Source organism: Macaca thibetana, chromosome 9 (assembly GCF_024542745.1).
Source record: "Macaca thibetana thibetana isolate TM-01 chromosome 9, ASM2454274v1, whole genome shotgun sequence".
Taxonomy (NCBI): Eukaryota; Metazoa; Chordata; class Mammalia; order Primates; family Cercopithecidae; genus Macaca; species Macaca thibetana.
Window position 1 is genome coordinate 29,352,320 of NC_065586.1, and position 25,359 is coordinate 29,377,678.

The 25,359-nt window shown below is 42.9% G+C and overlaps 1 protein-coding gene across 14 annotated transcripts in view; it reads right to left on the minus strand.

Moving 5' to 3' along the window:
- LOC126962977 (supervillin) overlaps nucleotides 1-25,359 on the minus strand; it is a 270,490-nt gene that overhangs the window by 169,740 nt on the left and 75,391 nt on the right. For 3 of the 14 annotated variants that reach the window (XM_050804738.1, XM_050804735.1, XM_050804730.1), the window contains exon 1: nucleotides 2,509-3,740. The exons of 3 other annotated variants lie outside the window; for them this stretch is intronic. The gene's annotated coding sequence lies outside the window, so the exon portion shown is untranslated. Of the gene's footprint in view, nucleotides 1-2,508; nucleotides 3,742-25,359 lie in introns of those variants that run through there. 8 more of the 14 variants (XM_050804742.1, XM_050804741.1, XM_050804736.1 and 5 more) reach the window with 7 other exon arrangements.

The following is a 25,359-nucleotide window of genomic DNA, read 5'->3' on the forward strand; positions in this document are numbered from 1 at the left end:
CACAAATCAATGAAGCCCAGAACTGCTGGAAAGTTCTAGATCTACAGATACTCCAGGTCACAGCGAGGCACCCTGAGATCAGCGCTTTAACATAAAATTGCAGTGAGTATCCTAAAACCCCAGGCAGCTGCAGATTGAGGAGATGACTCCAAGGCTGCCTTTGTATCCTAACAATCACAAAGCTTCTAGCAGCTTACTCTCCATAACACTCCACGTAGTCCAAGAGCCCTGCATGCTGGAGCTCACCAGACATCCTTATAAAAATCCAAGGGCCCTTTCCTTTGGATACAATTCCTCAACTGTAGAGTATTAAATAACTTGCCGGGTATGGTGGCTCATGCCTGTAATCCCAGAACTTTGGGAGGCCGAATGCGGGTAGATCACCTGAGGTCAGGAGTTCAAGACCAGCCTGGGCAACATGATGAAACCCTGTCTCTACTAAAGGTACAAAAATTAGCTGGGTGCAGTGGCGCATGCCTGTAATCCCAGCTAGTTGGGAGGCTGAGGCAGGAGAATCACTTGAGCCCGGGAGGCGGAGGTTGCAGTGAGCTAAGATTGTGTCACAGCACTCCAGCCTGGGCAACACAGAGAGACTCTATCTCAAAAAAAAAAAAAAAAAATACTGTATAACCCCAGGTGTTGCCAAAGATGTTCACTCAGAATTGAACTCTGAAGTCTTCCAGAAGTCTGTTAACCACAAAACTGTCTATCTCCAAAGTAGAAGCAAAGATAAAGAAATGTTTGTTGAATGGCTGATGTCCACTGCAAGGTGGGTGCATTAACCAAATTTCACTTTGAAGACTATGCACGTGGCAAAATTAAATGCACCAATAGTACTAACATAAAGGTAGGCAGGAAGGCACCTAATGTACTACAATAGCTTGTATAGCATCAGCCTCATCCAGTGATCAAGGTGACCAAATAAATCATCTTTAATACACACTCACACACACACACAACGCACACAGAGTATAGACTCCAAAGTTTCCATTGTAAGACACATTTGCTGACACTACTAGTGTGCACTTGACGCCCTGGATCCTCAAGACATCACCGGGTGCCAGCGCAGGGGCTCAAGCCTATAATCCCAGCATTTTGGGAGGCCAAAGTGGGTGGATCACGAGGTCAGGAGTTTGAGACCAGCCTGGCCAACATAGTGAAACCCCATCTCTACTAAAAATACAAAAAAAATTAGCCAGGTGTGGTGCCAGGTGCCTGTAATCCCAGTTACTTGGGAGGCTGAGGCAAGGAGAGTCACTTGAACCTGGGACGCGGAGGTTGCAGTGAGCCGAGATCGCGCCACTGCACTCCAGCCTAGGTGACAGTGCGAGACTCCATCTCAAAAAAAAAAAAAAAAAAAGACATCACTGGGTTTGGTGAGAAGAGACAGCACACATATCTGCCTGGCACTTGGCTGCTCCTCTTTGGAGACAGAGGGTACAGTTTATATCCCGCAGTTTTACTCAACAGGGGATACCACCAGCAGTTTGGCCAGGGTAATCCTGTATGGGACTGTCCCCTACACCGTGTAAATTGGGCATTTACAATTCTTAACTACATCCTCCCAAATGCCAGTAAGTTATTGAGAAAACCTGAAACACCCCCATACATTTTCAAACGCCCCCTAGGGTTGCCACGCTACCTCCGGTGAAGAACTCTTGCACCGATGAGGTTTTTCTCTATAAATACTCTGTTTTCCTACCTGGTGAAAATAATGACTGCCCGTACTTGTCCATCTGATATGGTATAAAGAAATAATCTTTTTTTTTTTTCAAAGAAGCAACATGTCAAATAAGCCTTCAGTGTTCTGGAGTTCACTGCTATTTTTCACAGAAGCAAATCACTGAGCTAACTTACAAAGAGACCACAGCTATCTCCAGGGCTTTAAAAGGCTGATGCAGTATTTTTTCTTGGAGAATTTAAAAATAAAATGCAGTTCAAACTCTAGAACCTACAGTGAGGTTTTTCTCATAAATTCTGGAACATTACAAGTTCTATAAATCAAACCCTGAAGAATGACAGTACCAAGGCAAAGAACCCTCAGAACAAAGATTATGCAAAAGGATCACTGGTGATTTTCTATTTTTACACGAATTATAATGGCAGTGAAATAAAACTTGCCCTTCTGAACTCCACCCCCATACTTGTGCTACGATTATTAAAGTACTTTGCATTGGGAATATACTTTAATTCCAAGACTTCGAGTGCTAACATTTGGACAGAATGTACTGACTAAGTTATATTAATCAAATGGTTAGTAATAAACCTTTCTCTACCATAAAGTAAATCCTTTTTAAACAAAGAAAAAAAAAGTCCAATCCTTCCTAACCCAAGAAATATGCCCAAGGGTATCTACAGGAATGGCTGCAGTAACTGGCAAATGCTGGCAGGAGTTTTCCAATGATTGAAGTCAACAAATCCTCAGGAAACATGTTCAGACAGATGGTACTTGGAAAAAAAAAAAAAAAACCTACTGCATTTAGATTTATAGGAAGATTTTTCACTTACTTCAAATTTCTGTATAATCCTCGTTCCTCTAAGTTAAAGGAGGAGAGAAAATCACACTGCAATTCCTTATTTTTCTAATTTAAAAAACAAAACAAAACACGTTATATCCTCGAATCCAGCTTTGGGTGTCTTCGAGTATTTTCTTGGAGTCTCTTTCCAATGAATACTACTTTCAAATTCTAAGCACAAAGTAAAATCCCAAACGTTAGCCCGAATAGCGTTGTACAAAATCAAAGATCACGATGTCAACAAGCAACTGCATCTATCAGAAGCAATGATGATTCAGAACAGGATAAATTTAGAATGGTGTTTTCCAAAAGGCTTTCTGGATGTCAAATTTAGGAAACAGGTAAAGGCTACATCCCAAAAGTTCCTCTCCAAAAAGAACGCCAAAATATTAATAAAAAGAGTCTTCTTTTTGAAGTTTTTCGTCCCCTAGTGTCCTCGAGGCTGAACTTCCCCAACCTGGACTCGGTGAAGCCATCCATTACTGGGCAAATCCACGTGAAACCTGAGGACACTTCAGCCTGGGGAGGACGCAGTCAGAGCAGTGAAGCAACTTCACATGGGACGGGCCTTTTATGGCCTGAACTCGAGAGCCTTGATACCAGCTCATCTACCAGAAATAGCTCTGGAAATTCAGAGGAGCCCATCAGCTGTTGCAGCAGGCCTGGCCAGCAGCTACTTCAAATGCAATTAGGTTGTCCACACTGTCTTTCGGCTTGCTTTATAGAGAAATTAAAAACACAACAGCAGTCTACTGAATAAGCTACAACAATACAGACTTGGATGAACAAACATTTCTCTAACTTAGTTTTTTTGGGCTGAAAATACAGCACACAATCGTTGATAAAGCTCAGACACTGAACACCCCAAAAGTAAGTAACAGACATATATGCAATGAATACCTGAAAAGTAACTAACAGACGTACACATCTATGAAACAGCATGATATAACGGCACATGTCTCTACAAGTTTACAAATTCTGTAACCTCTGTGGATTTCTTCCCACTTCCAATAACTGTAGAAAATGAATCATCAGAAGAAAGCATTGTGCTGGAAGTACTTTCCCGAAAATGACACAAATATTTTATCTTAAAGCCAAAGTCAGTCCTCTGAACTGGCAAGATCTATTTTCCTATGTCTCTCAGGTAGCTTACCTCACTGGAAAACCAGATAAACCTAAACTAATGAAAAAAAAATATTAACTATGAAGCACAACCACTTCTTAAATGGTCATATGCATTTTTTTAAACATTAAAAGGCCACTGACATGTTGAATACACTCAAATGTCACAACCGTGTTTACAAAAATACTTACAATTGTAGGTCTCTCTCCCTGTCGGTACCAAGAACAGAGAGTCTTAATTGTCTGCGCCAACTTCAATATAGACCACAAACCCCATAAGACTTGGGCTGGAGTACAGCAAAAGCTGTGTGCTGCGCAGGGCCTCCCAGTGGTATGCCTCTGGGTGTCAGGGTTCTCAGACCACCAGCTGCTTCAGCCAGCACCAGAGGCCTCTCTCAGCAGTATCTAAATTCCTGTTACTAATTAACCCTACAGAACAATGCCTCTCCCTAAGAGGACAGTCCTGAGGCCAGGTGAAGAGATGACAGGTGTAATAATTAAACATTGGCTTCACAACTGTTTAGTGCTAGGGGTAAAAAACAATTGTCCCAGCCAACTTTTTTTTTTTTTTTTTTAACCCATCTCAAGATGACAAACAAAATTTCATAGCATGGCTTCTGCATCCTAATCTCAGTCCTGACCCTGATCTTCTTTTCCCTTGGACCATATTGGCTTTTTCCTCATTTTAAAGTTTATTTGATCTTGTTTTACATATTTTTATAAGCTGTGTTAAGCCCCTCCCTAGAGAAAAGTAGGGCAAAAATATATAAAAACTTACATAAAACAGTTCACTATCTGGGTCTTCTCTGTAAAGAGAAGATAAGAGGAGAAAATGAATCACTGTTACCACAATAGTGCTATTTCCTTCCTAAAAAAGATTCACTCCCACAAAATAAACATCGATCTTTTGTATGCCTCTTAAGCACTGCATCCCTGTAGCAACCAAACTGTCCTAGATTAATGCACTGGAGTCGAATAGGGTAAGTCTCCTTCGTCACTTCTTTTACATATCCTTTTTGTCTTTGACTATTTAAATCCCAGTTAATTCTTCCTGTCCAATCCATGTAAACACTTTCCTAATTTTTTGCTATCTGCCTGACTTAGAAGAGTCATCACACTCACTTCTTTCCAGTGATGATAATCATGAATCGGAAGAAAAATCAACATACAAAAGATGTCAGTTATCCCCCAACTGATCTACAGGTTAACACAATTCCTATCAAAATCTTGCAAGGTGTTTTTTGGTTTTGTTTTGTTTTGAGACATGGTCTTGCTCTGTTGTCCAGGCTGGAGTAGAGTTGGGCAATCATGGTTCACTGCAGCCTCAATCTCCCCAGTTCAAGCAATCCTCCTGCCTCAGTCTCCTGAATATCAGGGGCTACAGTTGTGCACCACCACACTGGGCTAATTTTTTAATTTGTTAGTTTTTATAAAGATGGGGTCTCATTAGGTTGCCCAGACTTGTCTCGAACTCCTGGGCTTAAGCCATCCTCCCACTTTGGCCTCCCGAAGTGCTAGGATTACAGGTGTGAGCCACCCTGCCTGGCCTCACAGTGATTTTTGGCAGATATTCTAAAATTTATATGTAAAGGTACAGGCCCTAGAATAGCTAAAAACCATCTTGAAAAAGAAGAAAAAAGTTAGGCCGGGCATGGTGGCTCATGCCTGTAATCTAGCACTTTGGGAGGCTGAGGCGGGTGGATCACCTGAGGTCAGGAGTTCGAGACCAGCCTAACCAACATGGCGAAACACTGTCTCTACTAAAAATACAAAAAAATTAGCCGGGTGTGGTGGTGCATGCCTGTAATCTCAGCTACTAGGGAGGCTAAGGCAGGAGAATCACTTGAACCCAACCCCGGGAGACAGAGGTTGCAGTGAGCCAAGATCGTGCCACTGCAACTCCAGCCTGGGCAACAGAGTGAGACTCTGTCTCAAAAGAAGAAAAAAGTTAGAGCAATTAATCTATCCCATATTAAGGCCAACTGGATAACTACAGTAATCAAGACAATGCAGCACTGGCAAAAAGAGAGACACATAACATAGATCAGTGGAACAGACCGAAGAACCCAGAGACAGGTCCACATGAATATGCCAAACTGATTTCTGTGCCATTCAACAAATAGTGCTAGAGCAATTAGACACCCCTAGGCAAAAGCAATGAGCTTCTACCCAATCCTCATTGTGGTACGTCCATACCATGGAATACTACTCATCAATAAAAAGGAAAAAATTATTAGTACATGCCACGACCTGGATAAGAATCCAGGGAATTATGCTGAGTGACAGAAGGCCAATCCCAAAATGTTAGATATTATACAAGTACATTTACATAACATTTCCCAGATGACAACGTTATAGAAATGGAGAAGAGATGGGAGTTGTTAGAGGTGAGGGATGAGGGTGAGGTGGTTTAGCAGGGCCACATGAGAGACCCCTGTTCTGGAACTCTTCTATTGGATTGACCATATCAGTGTCAATATCCTGGTTGTGATACTATTGTATAGCTTGGAGAGATGTTATCACTGGAGAAACTGGGTAAAAAGCCCGCATGATCACTTTGTATTATTTCTTACAACTACATCTGAATCTATAATTATCTCAAAATTAAAAGTTTAATTAAGCTGGGAGGGGTGGCTCACACCTGTAATCCCAGAACTTTGGGAGGCTGTGGCAGATGGATTACCTGAGGTCAGGAGTTTGAGACCATCCTAGCCAATGTGGTGAAACCCTGTCTCTACTAAAAATACAAAAATTAGCCAGGCATGGTGGCTGGCAAGTGCCTGTAATCCCAGCTACTCAGGAGGCTGAGGCAGGAGAATTGCTTGAACCCGGGAGGCAGAGGTTGCAGTGAGCTGAGATCGTGCCATTGCACTCCAGTCTGGGTGGCAAGGGTGAAACTGACTCAAAAAAAAAAAAAAAGTTTAATTAAGTATTTTTTCCAAGGAAAAAGCACCCCAACCCCAAAAAACAAACCTACTTCAAATGAAATTTTCAAATATAATCCATTTGTAAATGGGTGACTTACTGTAACTGTATTTCACATAAATCTATAGAGATTTACTTATTATCAGTGCCATCTTAAGAATTTCAAACTGGAAATATTTCTTTTTCCCTACAAGAATGAAAGTTAATGCAAAAGTAAAATATCTGATATAGAATAAGAAATGGAAAGTATTGCTTTCCAATCGAATGTGTTTATTTACCAGGCTGTGTAGATACTTAAAAAGAGCACCTCTAATATCTAAGGCCCATCCAAAAATAAAAAAGGAAACCTGTACATAATTTTCAGAAATTTCATCTACTGCCCCAGATTATTAATTTTTAAAACCTGACCTACCCTGGAGAAATAGCAAGAAAACAACTTTTTGGAAAGGGAGGAGATCGGGTCATCTCAATTTTTGATTATATTTCATTTTTAGAGATGGGGTCTCACTATTTTGCTCAGGCTGGTCTTGAACTCCTGGGTTCATGTGATCCTCCTGCCTCAGCCCCCTGAGTAACTGGGATAATGAAACTGTGCCACTGCACTGATCTTCCCATGTGAATACCGCTATAAATATAATAGAAAACAAGTTTTTGAAATCTGTTCTCTAGAACTTTTCCTTTGTCATTTTTGTTTTACTTTTTCTTGAGACAGAGTCTCACTGTGTCGCCAGGCTGGAATGCAGTGGCATGATCTCGGCTCACTGCAACATCTGCCGTCCGAGTTCAAGTGATTATCCTGCCTCAGCCTCCCAAGTAGCTGGGACTACAGGTGTGCGCCACCACACCCAGCTAAGTTTTGTATTTTTAGTATGATGGGGTTTCACCATGTTGGCCAGGATGGTCTTGATCTCTTGACTTCATGATCTGCCCACCTCGGCCTCCCAAAGTGATGGGATTACAGGCATGAGCCACTGCACCTGACCCCCCCTTTTTTTTTTTTTTTTTTGAGATGGAGTTTCACTCTTGCTGCCTAGGCTGGAGTGCAATGGCATGATCTCGACTCACTGCAACCTTCGCCTCCCGAGTTCAAGTGATTCTCCTACCTCAGCCTCCCAAATAGCTGGGATTATAGGTACGTGCCACCACATCCGACTAATTTTTGTATTTTTAGTAGACGGGGTTTCACCATGTTGACCAGGCTGGTCTTGAACTCCTAACCTCACATGATCTGCCTGCCTTGGCCTCCCAAAGTGCTGGGATTACAGGAGTGAGCCACTGTACCTGGCCGAACTCTTTATTCTTGAAAATAAATAGGTAACAGTTCAGCCTTCCCAGAAGTGGAATGGGCAGATGGAGGATTCAGGGCCCTTTATCCTCTCAATTTCCATAACATAAAACCTAGACCCAAACTCCCTGAATCGCCACTTTGGAGGCCAGTCGAACTTATGCTGGACTTTTCTGGTGCTTTGGGGGAACACCAGGTCATACACGGAAGAGATGAGGCTTCTTTTCAGTTCGCTGAGGAGGCAGAACAAGCCCAGAACATGCTCCAGCGACTCATCTTCTGCCCCCGAAGTTCCTTTGGCCCCACCTCTCTCTTCAAGCTCTCGCCCACCTTCTCTTCTTTTTATCACCCTGAATGTTCCAGAACCACTGTCTCCTCTCCCCCAGCCCCATGTGCTTCCCAGCCAGTTTTGTCATTGGATTCTGGCTCCCCTACAACCCAGAAACTGCTCTCCTGACAACACACTCTTCTGAGGCTTCATCTGGACGTGGCCTCTATGGCGTCTGGCACTTTCTGATCACTTCCGCCTCCACAGAATGTCCTCTTCGTAAAATGTCTCCAACACTCCTTTCCTCAGCTCTCCCAGGCCTTTCTGATCACTCCTCAGTTGTTTCACTGAGTGTCCACCTCTGCCTCCCTCAAAAGTCCATATGTTTCCCAGGACTCCGAGCCTGCTGGTATCATCCTACCTTCTCCCAGAGTGAGCTCCATCTGCCACACCTAAAGCATAAGTCAGAAGGTTGGAGATTCCCTGAAGTTCAGCAAACCAGGAGTATCTCACGGGAACAGGGAACTCAAGAGAAATCAAGCTACACCCGTCATCTCCCATCTCCCATCTCCCATCAGGAAACTTGTTCCTGGTTTCCTACCTGACCACAACCTCCCCATCGCAACTTGGCCACCCAAACCAGAAATCAGGGCCCTGCCTCACTTGAGTGATCACTCAGATCTCAGCAGTCACTATGCCTTCGTTCCTGCCTTTAACCTTCCTCTCTCCTTCCACCCCGTTGATGTTCTCATGGGCCTGAGTCAGGCTTATGCCTGGAGTCTCCAAACTCCACTCCCACCTCTCTAAACCCAGCCTCTCTGCTGCTTCAAGAATGGCCTTTAAACAGCCCCACCCTGCCTGCTCACTCCCAATCAAAACCCTCCTGGAGAGTGCCCCAGCGGTTCTCAAGCATAGGCCTGCAAGTGCTGCCTCCACCAGACAGGTGGATAGCGCTTGCTCCTCACCCATGGAAGCCCATAAGGCAAACTTTTCGTCTTTTTTATATTTTATGTTTTTATTTTTTAATCTAGCAAATTCTCCCAGATCCTGACACATATGGCAAGCTTTTAAAATTAAATTTGTTAAAAGGGGTTGAGTGCAGTGGCTCATGCCTGTAATCCTAGCACTTTGGGAGGTCGAGATGGAAGGACTGGAAGCAAAGAGTTTGAGACCAGCCTGGGCAACATGGTGAGACCTCATCTCTTTTAAAAAAATAGTAAAATGAATATAATAAAATATAAAGTTTAAAACAATAGGCTGGGCATGGTAGCTCATTCCTGTAATCCCAGCACTTTGGAAGGTGGAGGTGGGAGGACCACCTGAGGTCCAGAGTTTGTGACCAGCCTGGCCAACATGGTGAAACCTGTCTCTACTGAAAATACAAAATTAGCTAGGCATGGTGGTGCGAGCCTGTAATTCCAGCTACTGCAGAGGCTGAGGCAAGAGCATTGCTTGAACCTGGGAAGCAGAGGTTTCAAAGAGCTGAGATCGCGCTACTGCACTGCTGCCTGGGTGACAAGAGCGAAACTCCATCTCAAAATAAATAAAATAAAATTAAATAAAAAATAAAAATAAATTTGTTAAAGGACAAATGTAAGACTATCCTTAGAATCATTGTCACTGTCTTGCATTTAGATATTCCTCGGTAGGAGAAAAAAGGTATCCAGTTACAAATAAACACTTTGGAAATGACACTTAACCCTCAGGTTATCTCACACAGACTGAGACCTGCAGTGACTTACTTTTGCAGGTGTATTCCTACAAGCTGTGAGGCTTACAAGGACTGCGATGCCTCGCTTCATTACCAACACCGCATTTAGATAAACCTAGGAGGGATGTGATTACTTGTGTGGGTGGAAAACAGAAAACAAAACAAAACAAAAAAATAAAGGATGGCCAGCCTGTTGGATATATTCCAAAGTCCCACTTCTCTGAGCTGGAACCTCCTATCCTCCCTCCCACCAGCAGGTGACCTGTGCCCAACCATGAGACGCCACCCTGGCCATCCTTCCTATGCCTATCTAGTTTGTTCTCTCTGCTCAGAATGCCTTTCCACCTTCTCACTTAGAAAACCCCTAATCTGGCCGGGTGCGGTGGCTCATGCCTGTAATCCCAGCACTTTGAGAGGCTGAGGCAGATGGCTCACCTGAGGTCAGGAGTTGGAGACCAGCCTGACCAGCACAGTGAAACTCTGTCTCTACTAAAAATGCAAAAATTAGTCAGGTATGGTGGCTCAAACCTGTAATCCCAGCTACTCCCGAGACTGAGAAGTGCTTGAACCTGGGAGGCAGAGGTTGCAGTGAGCCGAGATTGTGCCACTGCACTCCAGCCTGGACAACAGAGTGAGAAAGGAAAGGGAAGGGAAGGGAAAGGGAAGGGAAAGAAAAGGAAAGGAAAGGAAAGGAAGGAAGGAAGGAAAGAGAGAGAGAGAAAGAAAAAGAAAGAAAGAAAGAAAGAGAGAGAGAAAGAAAGAAAAAGAAAGAAAGAAAGAAAGAGAGAGAGAAAGAAAGAAAAAGAAAGAAAGAAAGAAAGAGAGAGAGAAAGAAAGAAAGAAAGAAAGAAAGAAAGAAAGAAAGAAAGAAAGAAAGAAAGAAAGAAAGAAAGAAAGAGAGAGAAAGAAAGAAAGAAAGAAGGGAGGGAGGGAGGCAGGGAGGGAGGGAAGGAAGGAAGGAAGAAGGGATGGAGGGAGGGAGGGAGGGAAGGAAGGAAGGAAGAAGGGATGGAGGGAGGGAGGGAGGGAAGAAGGAAAGAAAGAAAGAGAGAAAGAAAGAAAACCCCTAATCATACTTCAAGCCTTAGTTGAGAATATTTCCCCTATAAACCTCTCCTGGACATGGTCTCTGATTCCCAGTCTCTAGACTGTTAGCAGAGACTCCATTATATCTTCATATTCCCAGGACCTAGCAACATCTGCCACTGAGTAAATTTAATACATGTTTGTGATGTGGACTGAAAATATCAAAATAGTCTGCAGTTAGATCTCTTCTCTCTCTCTCTCTTTTTTTTTTTTTTTTTTTTGAGACAGAGTCTCACTCTGTGGTCCAGGCTGGAGTGCAATGGCATGATCTCAGCTCACTGCAGCCTCCGCCTACCGAGTTCAAGCCATTCTCCTGCCTCAGCCTCCCAAGTAGCTGGGACCTCAGGCACATGCCACCATGCCTGAATAATGTTTTCATATTTTTAGTAGAGACTGGGTTTCACCATGTTGGCCAGGCTGGTCTTGAACTCCCGACCTCAAATGATCCACTCACCTCAGCCTCTCAAAGTGCTGGGATCACAGGTGTGAGCCACTGCGCCCGGTCGATCTCTTCTCATTTTAATGCAGCTACAACATTCTCCCTTTTGTCAATGTGGATTAATCAATATGTAATATTCCTCCAGAGCTGGAGAAAAAGTCACAAGTTGGATCCTCAGCTCACAGGCAGAAAAGAAAACATGCATCACCAGCTCAAGTGTTTCTGTGTAGTGGCCTCACTGTCCATTTCACTCCTATTTCTGGACTCAAGATGATGTCAGAGCATTGGCCAGGACTGTCAGTGCAGGAAAGTAAGACAACAACACTCTCTGTCTCCTTGCTTCTGCCTTCTGAAGAACTCTGCTTTCCACAGGGCAATGAACTTGATCAATCACTGGAGGTATATTTTGAGCAGCTCATTTCCAGGAGATGAAAAGGCTAGGCAACCAGGACCTGTATTTTGCCCTATTTTCTGCCATGATGAAACCAGGCTTGGAATGATTTCCTTTTCCCAAAAAGCTCAGAATTTTGACCTCTATGAGAGAAGACAGAGACATGCTGTAGTCTACTGATATGTATGCCAATATACCTGTATGAATCTGAGCTTGCGGCCTTCTGTACCATGGGCAAGTCATTTTGTTTGTGCATAAATTTCTTTTTAAAGACAAAAAAGGGGATATTATTTTCAGTTAATATTTTTCAACCAACAGCCCCCCACCCCTGCCGGAAATATGAATCAATCAATAATTCAATCAATTGAGTCGGTCTTTCTGTCTGTCTGGTCTGGTCTCACTTTTTCTGAAAGCTTTAGGAGAACTTTACTGGCTTTAGCTGAAAATCTTTGAGCTCCAAGGTCATCTGTAAGTCACTGGCTTGAACCACCGATGAGCGAGCCAACTCTTTCTCCCAGGCCGTGGCTTCAGAGCAATGGGTGTGTAGCAGAGCTCAACACAAAGAGAACTGCTGGCCTCGTGGTCAAAATGAGATGTGAGCTTGCCAGGGGTGAGCCTGGACCGTGGTTTATGAGTCCTGGCTCCAGAGACCCAGCCTCTCACATGGCTGGAGCAACATTGCATTCCTGGACACCAGGCTCAGAGTCTCGAGAGTAATCAGAGATGGACAGAGTGTGACATGCTCCGTTTGGGCCGCTAGATATCTAAAAATATGGGATTTCTGTCTGCTGTCAAGCAGCAGCTTGCTGCACCAACAGAACCACGGAGGCTGCTGCTCAAATGGGGACATGAGCTGATGGCAATGTGGCCAGTGGAGTGAGGACCCGGAAGGCTCTTCCCTTCCCTGCTGTTGTTGACATCACAAAGCTCAGCACCACATGTGGTTTCCTTGGCTGATTCCAACTACCAAGAGGGAATGGATCATTCTTATTCCTGAAAGAAAAACTCCAGGAGCCTGTGCTCCTCAGGGAGCATCATCTATACCTTAGAGACACACAGGAGCGAGGAGCCTTCTCTGAGCATGTTCTCCTAGCCCCAGTGACTGAGAAACCCCACATCCCCTGGGCCAAGCACTCTCTAGCCCAGCGAGGATTCCATTCTCATCTTCCTCCAGAAACAGAGCTCTACGTAATGGCTGTGCACTTGGCCAACCCACAGAAACCTGATAAGCCTGTAATAGAGTGGAACCACAGTCCCGATAATTCTCTAAAACGGAACCACTTGAACCCGGGAGGCGGAGCTTGCAATGAGCTGAGATCGCACCACTGCACTCCAGCTTGGGCGACAGAGCGAGATTCCACCTCAAAAAAAAAAAAAACCAAAAAACCAAAAAAAACCCAGAACCACTGTGTGTTATATCTTACAATGTATCTGTGGCTCCAACCGTGGATCCTGGGCCACGTCTCCCTGACAGCATGAGTGGGAACTTCCTACCCTAAGGTTTAGCCAGTGACTTCTGCATTGAGGGCAGAGGCTACAAGACTGAGGAGGAGGGTCCCATGTGAAAACTGGGGCGTGGGAAAATGGGGTCTGACAGGAGTCAGCTGTGGGGACAGAATGGTGGGGGGTAGAAGGCTGAGATCAGGATGATTGATTTTTGGGGTAGGTGGAGGACACTAAAAAAACCTTGAAAAATTCAAGAAAAGAAAATAACAGAATGATGTAGAAATCAACTGAATAAATTTAGCTTTATATTTAATACAACATTCACTTCATTTTCTTAGATTTCTCATTGCACTGCCCTCAGGTAAGGGCTTGGTTTTAGTCTGGGGACTGAAAATCGCTGGTCTGGATTAAGATTCCTATAGTGCCATCAAATTCTAAAAACTTGAAATTCTACAATTCTGAGGCATAGCACCATCTCACGTTCTCCAAAGAAACGCCTCAACAATGAGAGGGGGAAAAAAAGGAAGGGGCCAGATGCTGTGGGTCACGCCTGTAAGCCCAGCACTTTGGGAGGCAGAGGCGAGAGGATCACTTGAGGTCAGGAGTTCAAGATGCCAACATGGTGAGACCGTGTCTCTACTACAAATACAAAAATTAGCCAGGCGTGGTGGCGGGCTCTTGTAGTCCAAACTACTCGGGAGGCTGAGGCAGGAGGATCACTTGAACCGGGAGGTGGAGGTTGCAGTGAGCCAACACTGTGCCACTGAACTCCAGCCTGGGTGACAGAGTGAGACTCTGTCTCAAAAATAAATAAATAAATAAATAAATAAGAAGGAATAAAGCGCTCCAAGAGAGATAAAATATGTTAAAGCAAGGCATTCTGAAATACAAATTATTAGACAGTAGGAGAGCAAGCAAGCATAAAATCCTTTGGTCATGCCTCAACTTTCCTCCAATAGAGACTCAGGCCAAAGCAGATAGCCCTTTGAAGACCCCAAAGTTATTATATATTGGACTACTAAAGTGGATTATTCATTAGCAAGTACAAGTAATTTCCTCCCAAGGATCTATTGAAAGATGGCTGGTAATCTCATTAGTGGGATAGAGGGTACAAACTGCATCAAAGGGAAGAGAGGAAATAATAAGCAAATATGTTTTCAAACAACTATAGTTACTTAGGAGTTCTTCCAGGTACTCCTAACTCCTTGCTACGCCTCCCTTCAGCTTACGCTTGTACCCCTAGTGACATGGGCCCCCTAAAATGTGACTTGTGTGAGGACAGATATTTTTGTCTGGTTTGTGAACTGCTGTTCATCTTCAGTGCCTAGGATATAGTAAGTGCTCAATAAATATTTGTTGAACGAATAAAGGAAATAATACATATGCTACAGGGAAAATGACAAGGCAATGAGCTCTTTTCCAAAGGCGACTTTATCCCTCATAGACCCCCCCACCGCCCTGAAATCTGTGATCGTAATTCCTGCTGGCTTTGTGCAGGCTGTTCCACATGCCTGAATTAGTTTACCTCCTTCTCAAATACCTCTTTGGGAAAGATTTTCCTCATTAAGCAGTGTCTGATTTCAATATAGGACTCCCTTGCAAAATCTTCCGTGCATTCTGATCTCCTGGACTTGGCATCACTTCCACAAATCTGCTGCCCAGGGACCATGTGTTCACGGAGACACGGCTTGCTGGCCTGTATGGTAAGCTAATTGATGTGGTAAGCCCTGAAGGCAGGATTATTTTTCAGCCAGGCCCTGCCTAATGTTTTCTGATGATGGCCAAGTGGGCAAGTTCAGTCCTTTCTCCCCAGAAACATGATCCTGCTTTCTATACCAACAAGTATTAATTCAAATCCCTCGTGGGCAGTCCAGGATATGAAAATTACAGTAATCTAATCTTGTAGAGGAAGAAGTATGAATCATCATGACACGGCCTGACAAAGAGCAAAGTGATTAATGCCAGGCTGCAGTAGGGTCCCCAGTGACAGCTCCCCGTGGGCCACAAACCTAACACGGGAACCCACGAGGCAAACATCAGAGAAGCAACATCCTGGTCTCCATCCAGGGAGAGGAGAAGCAGGGATTAGCAATGCCGTGTTCCTAGGATCATGCCTGAAAACTGGCCATACTGAGGCAAATTCAGTGTCTAAGGGAGAAGGGCAAGATTGGGTCTCAACAGTTCATCCATTCCAACTTCTGACTGGTGGAAACTGCTTAAACTCTGAAGCTTACTTTTAGGTAGGAACTGTAAGGTTTGCAGAATCACGGTATCTCAGAGAATGACCTAGAAACCCCAATCCTCTGCAGGGGAAAACAAGAGGATATGCTTAGGACAAGCAAGATGATAGATAACCATGCCAAAAAGAATGTGCTCTTGACCACATCCCAGAAACATACAGTTCTGAAGGAGTCTTGGCCTTTTTCTGAAACCTTCAAGAAGTACACCAAAGCTCCCCATCTCCCATCTCCAGGAAACCACAGCCCAAGTGCACTGGGAAAGTTGGTCAGGGTGCCTGCAAGCCTAAACCATCACTTGGCTTTTTTTTTTTTTTTTTTCTTTTTTGCACAGCTGTATTCAATTTTCTGTCCTTGGGGTTTTAAAAGGAACATTTATTCTAGGGCCAGGATTCTCAAGTTTTATGGTTATACAACTCCCTCCCAGGGCCAAAGAATGTTTTAAAAGTCTTAAAGCTAGCAAAGAAAATTAGTAAACGTATCCGAATGAAAGTGAAATAAAAAATTAAGACTTGTTCCAGTTTATATTCAACCTCTTACTTGATTGTATTGGACCTTCTGTTTGCCCTTCACTACTTTTATTACCCATTCGTCATGCAAATATAGGTAGGGGTGTGTGTGTGTGTGTGTGTGTGTGTGTGTGTGTGTGTGTGTGTGTGTGTGTGTGTGTGTGTGTGTGTGTAGAGACAGCGAGAGAGCAGGTGAAGAACAGAGAAGTACAAAGGTGTATTTCGAGTCTTCCACAGCTTCTGTTTCCTGTTCTATGGTAAATTTTATTTTACATAAGGTCTGCAGCTTAAACCGAGTTTAACAAAAGGTCACGAAGAAAGAGATTCCTTCAGCATTTTTATAACATTGCTTGCTTTCCCAATTTAGAGAGCTAGATACTTCTGATTTTTTGGTAGTAGGAAAGGAGTTTTAAAAACCCATGTATTTTTTACTTAAAAGGTCCAATTAGTGCCATTTTTAACTGAAACGCTTTAAGCTTTTGTCAATATCGAAAAATCATTACCCGAAAAAAAAAAAAAAAGAGAGAGAACGATAAGATGACGCTCCCACCAGCCCATGAAATGTTAACTGGTTTTCTCAATGCAGCCACATGGAGTTAAGAAAAGCCACAAGTCCCTTACCTGTCTTTCTCTGTTCTTCTCCCTTCATGTCACCCGGATCCCCACACCTCACAGGAATCTACCCAAAGTGTTGTCTGCACAGGTTCACAAACATCACTTGTACGTTTGCCCCTGAATTCTCCTGAAGGGTGGCTTCCTGCTCTTGCACACTCATTGGATCTGACAAAGCCAAGCTCAGGCTTTCAGGGCTGAGGTTTGCGACACAGCACACACCACCACATTAGAGACCTGGCTGCATCCCAAGAGAAACCAGACATTTTTGAGAAACAAAAGTTATTTGCACAGATCCACCCTGAACAGAAAGGACGGAATCAGTACTCGTCCATAAAATGATGGGAAATGCTGTCAGTGGCACCTGCTTTGTACCGTCCAATTCTCTGCAAACAATTAGAAGACAGTGGAAACTGACCTTGCCCGACCCTAGTCATGATGAGCAGCCGGTGCAGACTTCTCTGGAGAGGCAGTTAGTTCTGAGCAAAGCCAACCAAACCCTTCCTCTTGGCAATCACTTTCTCTTGCTCTTTTAAAATCAAGAAATCAAAGTGCCCTTTAGCACGGCCTTGTGGCCAAGAAGGCCCTGCAGCCAAGATAACAGGTTGAAGTTCAAACAATTCTTCCCAGATAACTACTCTAATTCTCCCATGACTGGAAGTTGCTAGAAGTTAGTCAAAGTTATAAACCTAGGGCACAGAACAGCTGGGGGGGGGGGGAAAAAAGAAAGATTGATTCTAAAAGCAGGGCTGGACATACAGGCTCATGCCTGTATTCCTAGAACTTTAGGAGGCCAAGCGGGGAGGATTGCTTCAGCCCAGGAGTTTGAGACCAGCCTGGGCAACACACTAAGACACCCGTCTCTACCAAAAAAAAATTTTAAAATTAGTCAGGCATTGCAGCTCACACCCATAGTCCCAGCCACACAGGTGGCTTAGGTAGGAGGATCCCTTGAACCCAAGAGGTCAAGGCTGCAGTGAGCTGTGATCGCACCACTGAACTCCAGGCTAGGTGACAGAGCCAGGCCTTGTCTCAATAAATAAATAAATAAATAAATAAAAGCAGAGTTTCTTTTAAGCCAGAAATTTTTTCACCTAGGACACACTACTAATATCATCTTCTCAGAATAATACATTTAAAAATCCTGTGAATATGCACTCTAGAACAATGCTTCTTTCAATGTTTTATGAAAGTAATACTGAACAATTCTTTCTTCTGAACCCCCATGGCATGCCTCTTACATATACAATAAAACGCAACCAAACAATTACAACCACATAGTTTTGTTTTTTAAACCACACACATAAGAAAATTGCTACAAGAAGACTTTACCTAAGGTTACAGAAATAAGGGCATTCTCTAATTTCATGCCAAGCCAGCTAGAAAACACTAAAGGCCATTTGTATTCCAAATAAGAAAAAAATTTTACTAGGAACACTCAAATATAACTTCAAACAATTGACTTACCAAAATATGCAAGTGCATGGGTGTACACACACACATCTGGTAAAAGAAAAACAAACACAGCTTGGATTCATCCAAGATGAGCAGTCCCTAGTCATGTGTTCAAAATATGAATGCTATGGTTTGAATGTGTCCCCCAGAGTTCAAGTGTTGGGAACTTAATCCCAAATGCTACAGTGTTGAGAGGTAGGACCCTTGAGAGGTGATTTAGTCATGAGTGCTCTGTCCTTGTGAACGGATTAATATCATTATCACAGAAGTGGGTTCTTTATCATGAGAGTGGATTTGCTATAAAAGTGAGTACAGCTCTCTGTTGCTTGCTCTCACCATGTGATGCCTTCTGCCGGGGTGACGCAGCACGAAGGCCCTCACCAGATGCGGCGCTTGGATCATGGACTTCTCAGCCACCAGAACCATGAGCCAAATAAACTTTTATTGTTTATAAACCACCCAGTCTGTGGTATTCTGTTATGGCAGCACGAAGTGGACTTAGACAATGATGTTTGCTCAAAACATTTCAAATGGACTTTCTAGCCTAAGTAACAGTCCATTTCCAACTAATATTTTCTCAAGAGAAGAGAAAGAGTGGGTTGTTACTTGAAGGAACATCTGTCTTAAAAAGTTGTTTTCACATAATCTAAATTAGTAAAGAAGCGTGGGGAAAGAATGTACTGATGCAAGTGGTAAGAGCCGTGGGCAATGCACTTTTGAGGTTTCTGAAAAGCATCTGTGTGTGTGCATTTTGAGAAAGTTATCACTTTGCCTTCCAGCTCACTGCAGGAACTGCTACAGTCTCCCAAACCCCAATCAACTGATGCACTAATAAATGCAAGGCAATTATATATGTACGGTTAGGACTGTGTTTCATAAAAACTTTCACTACAGATAAAAGCCTGGAATGAAGTTGGTGCACAGGCTCACACCTGCAATGTCAACACAGTGGGAGGCCCAAGCTGGGAGGATCATTGAGCTCAGGAGTTGGAGAACAACTGGGCAACATAGCAAGACTTTGTCTCTACAAAAATAAAAATAATAAGTTGGCCATGGTGGCACATGCCTGTAATCCCAGCTACATGGGAGGCTGAGGCATGAGGATCACTTGAGGCCAGGAGTTTGTGCTACTTCACTCCAGTCTGGGCAGCAACAGAAGGAGACCCTGTCCCCACAACAAGAGCATGGAATGTCTTTTCTCTTTATTCTGATTTCAAACAGATATTTCTTTTTATCAGTTTGACCTAGACTTTGAAAAAGCATGTTAGTAAACCCCTTCTTTACATTTTCTCCCAATCAAAACAACTAAACAAAATCAAAACCATCAGAGAACAAGGCAAAGAGCGGCACTCTTCTCTGAACCCCAGCCTCACACCACCCTCGTGCCCCAACCCGGCCTACAAGTTAGCAGCTCCCTACATAGATGCACCATTCATACCCAGAAGGGCTGGCTCCCAGGAAGACACAACCTTCAAACTCAAACAGCACCTTGTGGGCATTTCAGCAGAGCAGGTAAGGATCCAAGAGCAATTTTTCACCAGAATCTGGTGACAGCAACACTTCTGAAAACAGGTGCCAAACTGTCTCCACTGTAGCACTTCACATTCCCTCTTCAACCCACTCGGATCTGGAGTTCCCAATCCGAACTTCTCTTGTCATAGTCACGGGCAGCATCCATCCTGGCCAATTCCAGTAGATCCTTCTGTCCTCCTGTGACTACTTGGTAGGACTTGACTCTGAGCCTGAGTTCAGTGACCTTGCACTCACTCTCCTACTTCTCCTTCCTCTCTGGCTGGCCATTCCTTCTCAGTTTGCTTTGTAGCTCCCCTCTCCTATTCTACCTCATCCTGTGCCTCACGCACTCTCTCTCTCTCTCTCTCTCTCTCTGTTTTCATCCTTTCCTACAGATTCACTTATCATCTAAATATTATCTCCAGGCTGGATTACACCTCAGATTTCCAGACACACATTCAACTGTCTGCCTAAGATTTGTCTGGATAGTTAATAGACACTTCAAACTTAATATGTCTACAATAGAACTCTTAATTCTCGAACCTGGCCCTCTCCATAAAACAAAAACAAAACAAAGCAAAAAGAAACCCTCCTAATCTCAGTCTTTCTTCTCCTCCTCAGAAGTTGCCCAAGACCAAAATTCAGAGGTCATTCTTAATTCCTCCCTTGTCCTCACTCCCTAAGTCTCATCTATCACCAAGTGCTGACAGTTAACCCTCCAATATATGTAAGACACACACACACACACACACACACACACACACCAGATTTACTGGTATAAAATACACATACCATATAATTCACTAATGTAAAATGTATCGTTCAATGGTTTTTAATATATTCACGGAATTGTGCAACCATTAGCAAGTCAATTCTAGTCACTTTCATCATTCCCAGAAGAAATCACAGACCCATAACAGTCACTCGTAATTTGCCACCATACACCCCAAGTCGTAGACGACCGTTAATCTACTTTGTGTCTATGGATTTGCCTGTTCTAGAAATTTCACAAAAACGGAATTAGACAGTGTGTGTTCTTTGGTGTCTGGCTTCTTTCACTTAGCATGTTTTCAGGATTCATTCATGTTTTAGCATTTGTCAGCATTACATTCCTTTTTAAAGCCGAATAGTATTTTACTGTATGGATATACCACATTTTATTTGTCTCTTCTTCAGCTGACAAACATTTGCGTGGTTTCCATTCTTTAGATATTATGAATAATGCTGCTAGAAATATTATTTTGTAAAGGTATGTTTTCTACTTCTCTTGGGGATATGCCTAGGAGTGGATATATTGGGCTATAAAAGGTAAATCTGTGTTTAATTGTTTGAGGAACTGCTGAACTGTTTCCCAAAACAGTTGCTTTGGAAACATGGGCATTCCAATTCTTCACATCCTCACAAATGACTGTCATTATCTGTCTTTGTGGGTATGAAGTGTTTTTTATTGTGGTTATAATTTGCATTTCCCTAATGGCTAATGACAGTAAAAGTCTTCTCATGTGCTTAATAGTTATTAGCATATCTTCTTTGGAGGACTATCCATTCCAATCCTTTGCCCATTTTTAATTAAATTGTCTTTTTATTACTGAGTCTTAAGAGTTCTTTATGTATTCTAGATACAGTCCTTTATGACATATATAATTTGTAATCATTTTCTCCCATTCTGTGAATCGTCTTTTTCCTTTTCCTTTTTTTTTTTTTTTTTTCCTGAGTCAGGGTCTCGCTATGTTGACCAAGCTGGTCTCAAACTCCCGGACTCAAACAATCCTCCTGCTTTGGCCTCCCAAAGTGCCAGGATTACAGGCATGAGTCCCTGTGCCCAGTCTGATATGGTTTGGATTTGTGTTCTTGCCTAAATCTCATGTTGAATTATAACCCCCAATGTTGGAGGAGAGGACTGGTGGGAAGTAATTGGATCATGGGGGCAAACTTCCCCCTTACTGTTCTTGTGAGGGTGAGTTCTCAAGAGATCTGGTTGTTTAAACGTGTGTAGCACCTCCCCCTTCTTTCTTCCTCCTGCTTCAGTCATGCAGGCTGTGTCTACTTCCCATTCACCTTCTGCCATGATTGTAAGTTTCCTGAGGCCTCTGCAACCATGCTTCCTGTATGGCCTGAAGATCCATCAGCCAATTAAATCTATTTTCTTTATGAATTACCCAGTCTCAGGTAGTTCTTTAAAGCAATGCGAGAATGGAGTAATTCATAGCCCTTTTCACTTTCTTGATACTGTCTTTTGCTGCACAAAGGTTTCTAATTTTGATACATTTATCTATTTTTATTTTGTCACTTGTCCTTTTGGTATCATATCTAAAAAAAAATCCAATCCAAGATCATTACATTTATATCTATGCTTTTTCTGAGAGTTTTAAAGTTGTAGCTCTTACATTTAAGCCTCTTACTAATTTTGAGTTAATTTTTGTTTATGATGTGAGGTAGGAGTCCAACTTTTCTTTGGCAGATGGATATACAGTTTCCCCAGTACAATTTGTTGAAGAGATTATTTTTCCCCATTGAATTGTTTTGGCATTGTTTTGTATTGTTTCCATTGATTTATTGAAAATCAAATTACCATAAATAATGTATGAGTTTATTTCTAGACTCAATTCTATTCTATAGAATAGAATAGAATAGAATACCAGTACCACACTATCTTAATTACTGTAGTTTTGTAATACGTTTCAAAATCAGGAAGCTGTGTCTCCTATTTTGTTCTTTTGTTTCAGGATTGTCATGGCTTTTCTGGGTCCCTTGAATTTCCATATTAGTTTTAGTATCAATTTGTCAATTAAAAAAATTCATCTGAGATTTTTGACAGAGATTGCATGAAATCTGCAGATCAGTTTGAAGAGTATTGTCATTTTAACAATATTGTTTTCTGATCCATGCACATGCAATGATTTTCCAGTTATTTAGGTCTTCTTTAATTTCTTTCAATGATGTTTTGTAGTTTTAAGGTGTATGTTTTACACTTCTTTTGTTAAACTTATTCCCAAGTTTTTTATTCTTTTTCATGCTATTATAAAATGAATTATTGTTTCTATTTTATTTTGTATTATTCATTACAAGTACATATATAACAAAATTGATTTTTTGTATATTAATCTTATGTCCTGCAATCTTGCTGAACTTACTTATTAGTTTTTATAGTATGGTGAACTCCTAAAAATTTTCTATAAACGAGATCATGCCATCTGTAAAGTAAAGATAGTTTTACCTTTTATTTTCCAATCTGGAAGCCTCTTATTTCATTTTTTTGTATAACAGATCTGGCTAGAACCTCCAGCATGATACCGTATTAGTCAGCGTTCTCCAGGGAGACAGAATGAATAGGATAGATAGATAGATAGAGGTAGACAGGAAATGTATTAGAGGAATTGGCTCACAGGATAATGGGAGCTGAGAAGTCCCACAACCAGGTGTCCTGAGGTTGGACAACCAGGAAGACTGGTAGCCTGCCTCCATCTAAGTCCAAAGGCCTCAGAACCAGGGTAGCCAATGATATCACTCTCAACCTAAGGCCCAAGATCTGAGAATCCTGGGGCCACTGGTGCACATGCCAGAGTCCGAAGGCCAGAGGACCTGGAGCTCTGATGTCCAAGGGCAGGAGAAGAAGTGTTCCAGCTCCAGCAAAGACCTTTCCCCTGTCTTTTTTTCTATCCAGGCCCCCAGTCAATTGGACAGTGCTCACCCACATGGAGGGTGGATCTTCCTCACTTAGACTACCACTCATACACCTATCTTATCCAGAAACATGCTCACAGACACACCCAGAAATAATGTCGTATCAGCTCTCTAGGTATTTTTTAATCCAGCCAGGTTGACACATGTATTAGAGTTCTCCAGAGGGGCAGAACCAACAGGATACATATACATGTGAAAGGGAATTTATTAGGGAGAACTGCCTCGCACAGTTACAAGGTGAAGTCCCATGACAGGCTGTCTGCAAGCTAGGGAAGAGAGAAGCTGGTAGTGGCTCAATCCAAGTCCTGAAGCCTCAAAACCGGGGAAGCCAACAGTGCAGTCTTCAGTCTGTGGCCAAAGGCCCCAGACCCCCAGCAAGCCACTGGTGCAAATCCCAGAGTCCAAAGGCCAAAGAACTTGGAATCTGATGTCCAAGGGCAGGAGGAGCGGAAGGAGGCATCCAGCACAGGAAGAAGAAAGAGAGCCAGAAGACCCAGCAAGCTGCTTATCCCACCTTCTTCCACTGCTTTGTTCTCGCCATGCTGGCAGCCGATTGGATGGCGCCCACCCACAGCAAAGGTGGGTCTTCCTCTCCCAGTCCACCAACTCAAATGTCAATCTCCTCTGGCAAGCCCCTCAGAGACACACCCAGAAATAATACTTTACCAGGCATCTAAGCATCCCTCAGTCCAATCAAGTTGACACCTAATATTAACCATCACAACACCTAAAATTTACTGTTCACCAATACTGAACAGAAATGGTGAGAATGGATATCCTTGTCTTGTCTCTGAGCTTAGGAGAAAACCTTTCAGCCCTTCACCATTCAGTGTCATGTTAGCTGTGGGTTCTTCATAGATGTCTTTTTCAGGCTGAAGAAGTTCCCTTCTATTCCTAGTCAATTGAGTGTGTGTGTGTGGGTGTTTCTTTTTTTTTTTTTGAGTCTTGCTCTGTCACTGGAGTGTGGTGGCGCGATCTCGGCTCACTACAACCTCAGACTTCTGTTCAGGTGATTCTTCTGCCTCAGCCTCCCCAGTAGCTGGGACTACAGGTATGTGGCACCACGTCCAGCTAATTTTTGTACTTTTAGTAGAGACGAGGTTTCACTGTTGGCCAGGATGGTCTCGATCTCCTGACCTCATGGTCTGCCTGCATCGGCCTCCCAAAGTGCTGGGATTACAGGCGTGAGCCACTGTGCCCGGCTGAGTGTGTGTGTGTGTGTTTTAAACATGAAGAGGTATTGGATTTTGTTAAATGCTTTCTCTGCACAAGACATGCCCTTTGCCTTTGCTTTTCAATCTGGAAGCTTTCTCTATGCCACCTGCATAACTTGCTATTTCTCATTCTTATGGGTCTCTACTTCAGGGCATTCCTGGATCATCCTATTCAAAAGTCCTCACCCATTACCCTATCTTCTCCATTCATGCAACCACAGAGCCTTCAAAGTATTCAGTCATTATGAAATCGACCCAACAGTCCCATATAGCTTTTTTTTTATTTAAAAAAAGTAAACATAGAAATTGAACTTTCTGGTCTGAACACTTGAAACTTATATTCGTTTTATCTGAGATCCTTACTCAGGAAATGACCTTCAGGCCTCTCAAAAAAAAAAGTATCAAAGAAATGAAACTCACCAGATCACATCCAGACAATAAAATGCAGACCCCTGATTCAACACGATTGCTTCCATGCCCCTTCTGAGTTCCTGTTTTCCCACACATGATTACATTTCTTCCCTGCTGTATAAACCCCTAGTTTTAGTCAGTCAGGGAGATGGATTTGAGACTGAGCTCCCATCTCCTCGGCTGCAGCACCCAATTAAAGCCTTCTTCCTTGGCAATACTTGTTGTCTCAGTCATTGGCTTTCTGTGCCGTGAGCAGCAGGACCCAGACCGAACCCCTGGTGTTTTGGTAACAATTACTATTAATATATGTACATATTCTGATGACACTTCTATTAATATAAACTTGGTATTTGCCAGCACATATTCATAATTTTAGTCCTCGCAATAAAAGTATCTACAAGGTGAATATTATTATGATCATCTTACACATAAGGAAATTGAAAGAGAGGTTACATGTCTTTCTCAAGGTCATACAGTTTATAAGTGTCAAACCCAGGATGAGAACCCAAGCCACTGAGCTGCAGATACCAGGCTCT